The 8,006-nt window shown below is 40.4% G+C and overlaps 1 pseudogene; it reads right to left on the reverse strand.

Moving 5' to 3' along the window:
• Positions 1-4,004: 4,004 nt before the first annotated feature.
• Positions 4,005-4,369, reverse strand: LOC116868031 (annotated as a pseudogene).
• Positions 4,370-8,006: the final 3,637 nt, after the last annotated feature.

Genomic DNA, 8,006 nt, shown 5'->3' on the forward strand with positions numbered 1-8,006 from the left:
CATGCTGGAGGTTAAGGAAGGAGATGAATCACTGTTAACTTTTTTTTTTTAAAGATTTATTTATTTATCTATTTGACAGAGAGAGAGAGATCACAAGTAGGCAGAGAGGCAGGCAGAGAGGAGGAAGCAGGCTCCCTGCTGAGCAGAGAGCCCGATGCGGGGCTCGATCCCAGGACCCCGAGATCATGACCCGAGCCGAAGGCAGAGGCCCAACCCACTGAGCCACCCAGGCGCCCCAAGGAAGGAGATGAATCACTGTTAACTTTTAATATTTCAGGTGTGTAAGCCAGGGTGGCTGGTAATACTGTGGCTGGGATGGTGCCTGGGGAGGAGCAGTTGGGGAAATGGGGAAGCAGGAGCTCCTCACAATTTTTCCTGAAGAGCTTAGCAACTGTACAAGTAAGAGAATGTGAGTGAGTAGGTCATTCTAGTAAGTCATTGCAAAGGGGGTTGAGGAGGTGATGGCCTTGCAATTGCACAGGGAGTTTGTATAGGGTTACACTTGGAGGAGAAGAAGGAGTTGAGATGCTTCAGCATGATGTGGTCAAAGATTACATGTACAGTAGAGTCAGGTGGGGTGAAGCTTGAAGGATGAGGGGATATTAGAGTTTGAGATTTTAGATGTGAGACTTTTCTGGGTGATTTTAAGATCCAAGCTGTGGTGATGGATGTGGACAGCTGAAGAATGAAGGTAAAATCTTTAGGGTTTAAAATGTTCAAGAAATGTGATACTGTTAGAAAACTTAAAAAAAAATAAAAAAGGATATTGGGTCCCAAAGAAGGATGAAAGTAGCCAAGACAGAGGAAAAAAAAAATAACCAGGTGCCATGATCATGGGAGGAGAGCTCTGGAGATTGGCAGATGACACTTAGGAGGAGCTGTGGAAGGTGGTCCAGAAGCACAGCATGGCTTTCAAAGACTGGTGTGGAAGTAGAGTTGTCTGAAGGCAAAAGAAGATGGGAGAATATTGTCCCTGAATCCCTTGAGAAACGGGAAGGGATAGCTCTTCACTAGAAAGAGCCCACAGGGGTGCTGAGCCCTAGGTTGGTGGGAAGTGTAGGTTTCAGTTAACTCTGGAGGTATAGGGAGAACTCGTGGAAGGGTGGAACTCCCAGGGTATGGGAGGACTTGCTGATGAAGGAATGCGGGCTCAAAGGGAAAAATAGAAAAGACTGAGATGAGAAAAGATAGCATAATAAGCTGTGGGTTAAAGGTTGGAGGAGTGGGAGGAGAACTGGAGGGAGGGCTCAGAACTAGCTGGGGAGAAGATAAACTATTAGACTTGGAATTTGGGTTGTAATAAGAGTTATATAATTTCTGCATAAAACTATAAAGCTTTGGGACAAATTTGTTTGTTACAACTTGGTGGTGTTAAAATCTTAATTCCACACCACAGATAACTTGTTAGGTAACTTTTCAATCTGTCAAGGGCATTGTAACCAATATATCCAATTTAATATACCAGTAATTGGACAAACTGACTTGTGTTCCTTGATGAAATGCGCTTGGAATGACCCAGTGGCAACCACACAGTACTCCTGCCCCAAATGTCCAATCTAAACCTGATCATGAGGAACAGGTCAATATATTTTATTAATTTGTTTTAAAGATTTATTTATTTGAGAGAGAATGAGTGAGAGAGAGCACAAAGAGGGGAAGGGGCAGAGGGAGAAGCAGGATCCCCACTGAGCAGGGAGCCCAACCAAGGATTCAATCCAAGGACCCTGGGATCATGACCTGAGCTGAAGGCAGACATTTAACTAACTGAGCCACTCAGGCACCCTGAACAGGTCAATTTAAACTGAGGGGTATTCTTTTTTATTTTATTTTTAAAAAGATTTTATTTATTTATTTGACAGAAAGAGATAGTGAGAGAGAGAACACAAGCAGGGGGAGTGGGAGAGGGAGAAGCAGACTCCCCGCTGAGCGGGGAACCTGATGTAGGGCTTGATCATAGGACTCTGGGATCCTGACCTGAGCTACAGGCAGATGCTTAAAGACTGAGCCACCCAGGCGCCCCAAACTGAGGGGTATCTTTCAAAATAATTGGCTTAGATTCTTCTCAATGTCCATATCATGAAAGGCTAAAAAGGACTAAGAAGCTGAATAACTGTTTTAGATTAAAGGACATTAAAGAGATAACTGTTAAATGCCATGTGTGATCCTTGATTGGATCTTGGGTTGGAAATAAACATACATACCACAGACATCCCCAAAACCCACTTTGAAAGGACAAGGAAAATCTGAATATGGATTATATATAAGACAATAGCATTGAATTAATATTATCTAAATGTGGTAATTGTATTAAGGTTGTAAAGGAGAATGTCCTTTTCCTTAGGAGATGAATGTTGAAGTATTTAGGGGTGAAGTGTTGTAATATATGCACCTGACTCTCAAATGATTTAGCAATATCTATATATTTATAATACCTGTATCTTTTTATCTCTATATTAAAATCTGTCTCTTGGGTGCCTGAGTGACTCAGTTGGTTAAGCAACCGCCTTTGGCTCAGGTCACGATCTTGGGGTCCTGGGATCGGGTCCCCCATCAGGCTCCCTGGTCAGTGGGGAGCCTGCCTCTCCTTCTTCCACTCTCCCTGCTTGTGCTTTCTGTCAAATAAATAATAAAATCTTTAAAAAAATAAAATCTGTCTCTTTATATTTCATGAGAGAGAAAGTAAATTTCTAAATTGAGAGATAAAGCAAATGCCTTAAATTTGTAGACTGGATTTTAAGATGTGATCAAAGTGAAAAATATTTAAACATTGATTAGACAAAAAGAATTATTAAATTATCACTTGACATTTTAATAAAAACTATTTTAAGGATTATATTTAAATCAATCACAGAGCAGTGTCTGTTAATGATATTGCCGGTCCCTTGCCAGATCAATAACCAATCATCATGATGAACTTAATAACATAACATGCCTTATTTTACATCTTAGAAGTTATCCAAATAACCTCTGTTGGACAGATAGAGAAGCATATACTTTATTATTTATTCAAATCCGTATCAACTGTGCATGACAAAATACTTCCTTCATTGAGGAGGAAAAAGGGAACTTCTTTAGATGGACTTTTTTCATTCCTTTCATACATCTCTATCATTCGTGGTATTTCTGAGGTAGGAGTCCATAGGCAATGTGATTAAGGCCATAGAACGCATTATTCTGGCTCCTGACTTTCTTCCTCTTGTAAAATGGGACAGCCACTAATTTGCAAAATGTATGCTTGGTTTCTGCTCTTAAGAGGAGAAATGGTTCCAGAGGCGGCTGCTCTAAGTTGTGGCTGAAGAGAAATTGGAGGTGGGAGAGGTATAAACAGGTGTCTCAAAACCTATCTCTCTCCTTCAACCATATGAAGGTGTGAGATGGTGCCATCTATGAATGAGGAAGTGAGCCCTTTCAAACATCAAATCTGCTGGTGCCATAATCGAGGACTTCCCAGCCTCCAGAGCTATCTATGAAATAAGAGGACCTGACATGTGGATGCATTTTATAAATTAAACAATGAAGATCTTTATTATTTTTTATTTTACTTTATTTTTTTGTTAGTAGAATCCCTTTTATTAAAAAAACAAAACAAAACCTTGGGGTGCCTGGGTGGGTGGCTCAGTCATTAAGCATCTGCCTTTGGCGAGGGTCAAAATCCCAGGGTCCTGGAATCGAGCCCCGCATCGGGCTCCCTGCTCAGTGGGATTCTTGCTTCTCCCTCTCCTTCTGCTTCTGCTTGTGTTCCCTCTTTCTCTGTGTCTCTCTCTCTCAAATAATAAATAAAATCTTAAAAAAATTCTCAAAAAAGTTTTCCAGCCACACACAGGATAGGTATGTGTAGGGCGAGGTGTCTGTCCATCTAGCCCCAGCCCCCAGCCACATAGTTTTGGCAGCAATAAGGGATGTGGGGTCATGTCCCTCCTCAAATTAAAATGGTGTATGTGAGTGTATGGGAAGGAAAGGGGGGCAAAAGTAGTGGGAGTGGTGGAGGAAAGGGACAGACAAGGTCAGTACTGGCAACGCCACAGGTGGGTGGCCATTTCATAACATTTCCTCTTGATCATATCACCGTGAACACCTTCTTTGCCCATCAACAGGACTAGCATCGCAGCAGTCATGGTCACAGTGATGTTGAAAGTGGGAGCTCTGCTGATGCTCTTGGTAGGAAGATCCATGGTAAATTTTCTGTCCCGCACCAGTGAGTCGAGGATAACAGAACATTTTTGGTCTCCAGGTGTCAGCCCACTTGTGAGAGATCTTGACCTGTTTTTGCCAACCAGGACACCAACCTCAGCTGGCATGATGTTGACAAAGATTTCCCCAGATTGGTGGCCCAGATGGAAGGGGAGTCCTCATAGCACATGATGGCCATCCTGACAGGCCGCATGAGGTTGTTGATGTAGTGGTTCTATAGCACTACTTGCTACTGGCCACATTCTGTGCTGCTGCTGGGACTGTGCCCTGGGTTCTGGGGGCCTTGGGCTGGAGGGCAGGGGGAGGTGGAGAGCTCGGGGCACGTGCTGAGATCAGGACTAAGAATGAAGCTTTTTTTCTTTTTCTTTTTTTAAAGATTTTATTTACGTATTTGAGAGAGAGACAGTGAGAGAGAGGATGGTAGGGGAGAAGGTCAGTGGGAGGAGCAGACTCCCTGTGGAGCTGGGAGCCCGATGCAGGACTCAGTCCCGGAACTCTGGGATCATGACCTGAGCCGAAGGCAGTTGCTTAACCAACTGAGCCACCCAGGCGCCCAAGAATGAAGCTTTTTAAAGATAAGCAAAAATGTAGGTTAAATGAACAGGCTGTAAAGGGAATTAAGAAAATAATTCCACTTACAACATCATCAAACCCCACAAATATTGAGAATTAAGCTCAACCAAAGAAGTGAAAGATTTCTCCACCATTATGGGATCAGTATGGTCATTCTTCAAAAAACTGAAAACAAAATTACCATTTAACCAGTAATTTAAATTCTAAGTACATAGACAAAGTAATAGAAAGTAGTGTCTTGAAGAGATATTTGCAATCTCACGTTCATAGCGGCATTATTCATAATAGCAAAGAGGTAGAAGCAAAACAAGTGTTGATCTTCAGATGAATGGATAAACAAAATATGGTATATATACACAACAACAAAAAATCTAAACAATGTGGGGGCGCCTGGGTGGCTCAGTGGGTTAAGCTGCTGCCTTTGGCTCAGGTCATGATCTCAGGGTCCTGGGATCGAGTCCCACATCAGGCTCTCTGCTCAGCAGGAAGCCTGCTTCCCTTCTTCTCTCTCTGCCTGCCTCTCTGCCTACTTGTGATCTCTCTCTGCCAAATAAATAAATAATATCTTTAAAAAAAATCTAAACAATGTGAAAACAAAACTGAACAAACCTCTGTATCTCTGTTGACAGTATGTTTTTGGGACATGAACCCACTTACACTAAGTAGTACCACCTAGAGTACTAGATTGTCAACTGTACTCCAGGGGGACCGCATGTAGTTTTTCTTCTCTTTGCTTTAAGATCTCTACCTTTATTGATGGGACAGATGCATATGTCTTTTTTTTTTTTTTTTTTTAAAGGTGCATCTATCTTTGAGATAGAATACTGACAAAGAAGTAGGACCCAATTATCTTCAGGTTATATGGAGGTAGAGGAAATGAAATATTATGGAGTCCAGTCTGGGTTCAGATGTCTGGATTAGCAGGTTAAAAAAAAAAAGCCTGTTGTAAAGCAATGTTAGTTGCTTACGACATCAAAAAAGAAAAAAAATGGGGCACCTGGGTGGCTCAGTGGGTTAAGCCTCTGCCTTCGGCTCGGGTCATGATCTTGGGGTCCTGGGATCAAGCCCCGCATTGGGCTCTCTGCTCAGCAGGGAGGCTGCTTCCCCCTCTCTCTCTCTGCCTGACTCTCTGCCTACTTGTGATCTCTGTCTGTCAAATACATAAATAAAATCTTGGAAAAAAATTAAAAAAAAAGAAAAAAATATTTGAGACATAGATATTTTCATACTCTTAAAAATTTTATTTTTAAATTTTTATTTATTTTTATTTATCATTTATTATTATTTTTATTATATTCATTTAGCCAACTTACATCATTAGTTTTTTCCTTTTTTTAAACTTTATTTCTTCAGTGTTCCAAGATTCATTGTTACATCATTAGTTTGTGATGTAATGTTCAACAAACTTTATTTTTTCCTAAAGATTTTTATTTGAGAGAGAGAGAGAACATGAGCACGAGGTGGGTGCAGAGGGAGAGTGAGAAGCAGATTCCCTGCTGAGCAGGGAACCTTACTCAAGACTATGCGGGGGCTCTGATCCCAGGACTGCGGGATCATGACTTGAGCTGAAGTCAGATGCTTAACCCACTGAGTCACCCAGGTACCCTACTCTTAAAAACTTTGTAACACAATTTTCTTATGATTGTCAAAATATCTTTAAAACTATTTATTAAATAATATGCATATCTTCTAAAAATGAATTTTCTTGATTTACTTTACTGATTCAGTTGATGATTAAAGAGCTGTTTTACCCCATTCAACATGTCTTTTAAAAATATATATTTTAAAAGATTTCTTATTTATTTATTTGACACAGCGAGAGATCACAAGTAGGCAGAAAGGTAGGTGGGGGGTCGGGTGGGGAAGCAGGCTCCCTGCTGAGCAGAGAGCCCCATGAAGGGCTCGATCCCAGAACCCTGAGATCATGACCTGAGCTGAAGGCAGAGGCTTAATCCACTGAGCCACCCAGGCGCCCCTAAAAATATTTTTAAAAAGCTTATGCTTCTAAGTCAGAAAAGAAGTACTTACTTATTGCAGAAAAATCAGAAAGTTCAAATTAGCAAAAAGAAGACACTTTAAAAGTGCCCATAATATTACTTACCTGGTTAAAAACAATGTCAGTGCTTTGGTCTGTTACCTCCCAGACTCTGCCCTATCATGTACGTGGACATATGTAGTTTTCATATAAATGAAATTTTACCTTACATGGTTTTGTAATCTACTGTTTTTTTCTCACTTGACAAAATATCATTGATATTTTTGAATCCTGGCCGTTCTTTTAGCAGGAACTATGAGCTTTCTTTCCTAAGCAAGGCTAGATGGATCCCATCATTATGACATTCAGACATCTTAAATTGATGTGTGATCAAAATGCATTCACTGAAGTCTTGTTTATCATGGTGTTTAGTCTTCCAATTTCAGACATTTCTGGCGGGAATGAATATGGTCTTTCTGCTCCTATAGGATTCAGTGTCTTCATTTCTTTTCTATGCTAGGAAGCATTTTACTAATTTGGGCTCTGGTATGGACATTTGGAGAAGTTGTAGCCATTTTACTGCTCCATACAGTCCCTATATCTCATCAGATCATACTACACAATCTTGTTAGGGAAAAGGATGATGGGCAAAGACCAAAAGGGCCAGGCTGGAGGATAGGACCACCAAATAGCTTTACAAAGGTGACAGTTGAGCACACATGTGGGAATATCAGACAATGGAAGTGACATTTCAAATGACATGTCTTTTCCCACCCCCACGCACTAAAAATGCTTGTATTAATTGACAGCAGATAAAAGGTGAAAGAATACAATGCGTGGTAACTCCTGTTAAAGCTTACAGGTAAAAGACTGAATTCTTGTGTGAACATAATGGCTTCCTACTTAATAAACTGGAGTTGTTCCAAGGACATCTTTTCATGTATGGAGCAGGTGCAGATGAAGTTTTGAGAAACTTGTGCAGTATTTTTAAAAAATAAAACATTTAATTAACAAGCTTGAAAACAGTGGAGCACTTGAAGTGGGAATAAAACAATTGTTTTATATCAAACACTGCAAATCCAATTTGTGAATACAACTATATTGAAAAGCTGTAAAATATTAATAAATTGCTGTGGGCTTTAAAAAAGAAGTTTTAATTTTCTTTCAAGGTTTCCTCTTGAGACAAGTTCTAAACCAGAAAAGATGTTCAAATGAATGCAAAAAAAAAAGTATATTCTTTTTGAAGGTCCAAAAGCTTATTTAAAAG

The sequence above is a fragment of the Lontra canadensis genome, unplaced genomic scaffold (genome assembly GCF_010015895.1).
Source record: "Lontra canadensis isolate GAN:19392208 unplaced genomic scaffold, GSC_riverotter_1.0 scaffold14, whole genome shotgun sequence".
Lineage (NCBI taxonomy): Eukaryota > Metazoa > Chordata > Mammalia > Carnivora > Mustelidae > Lontra > Lontra canadensis.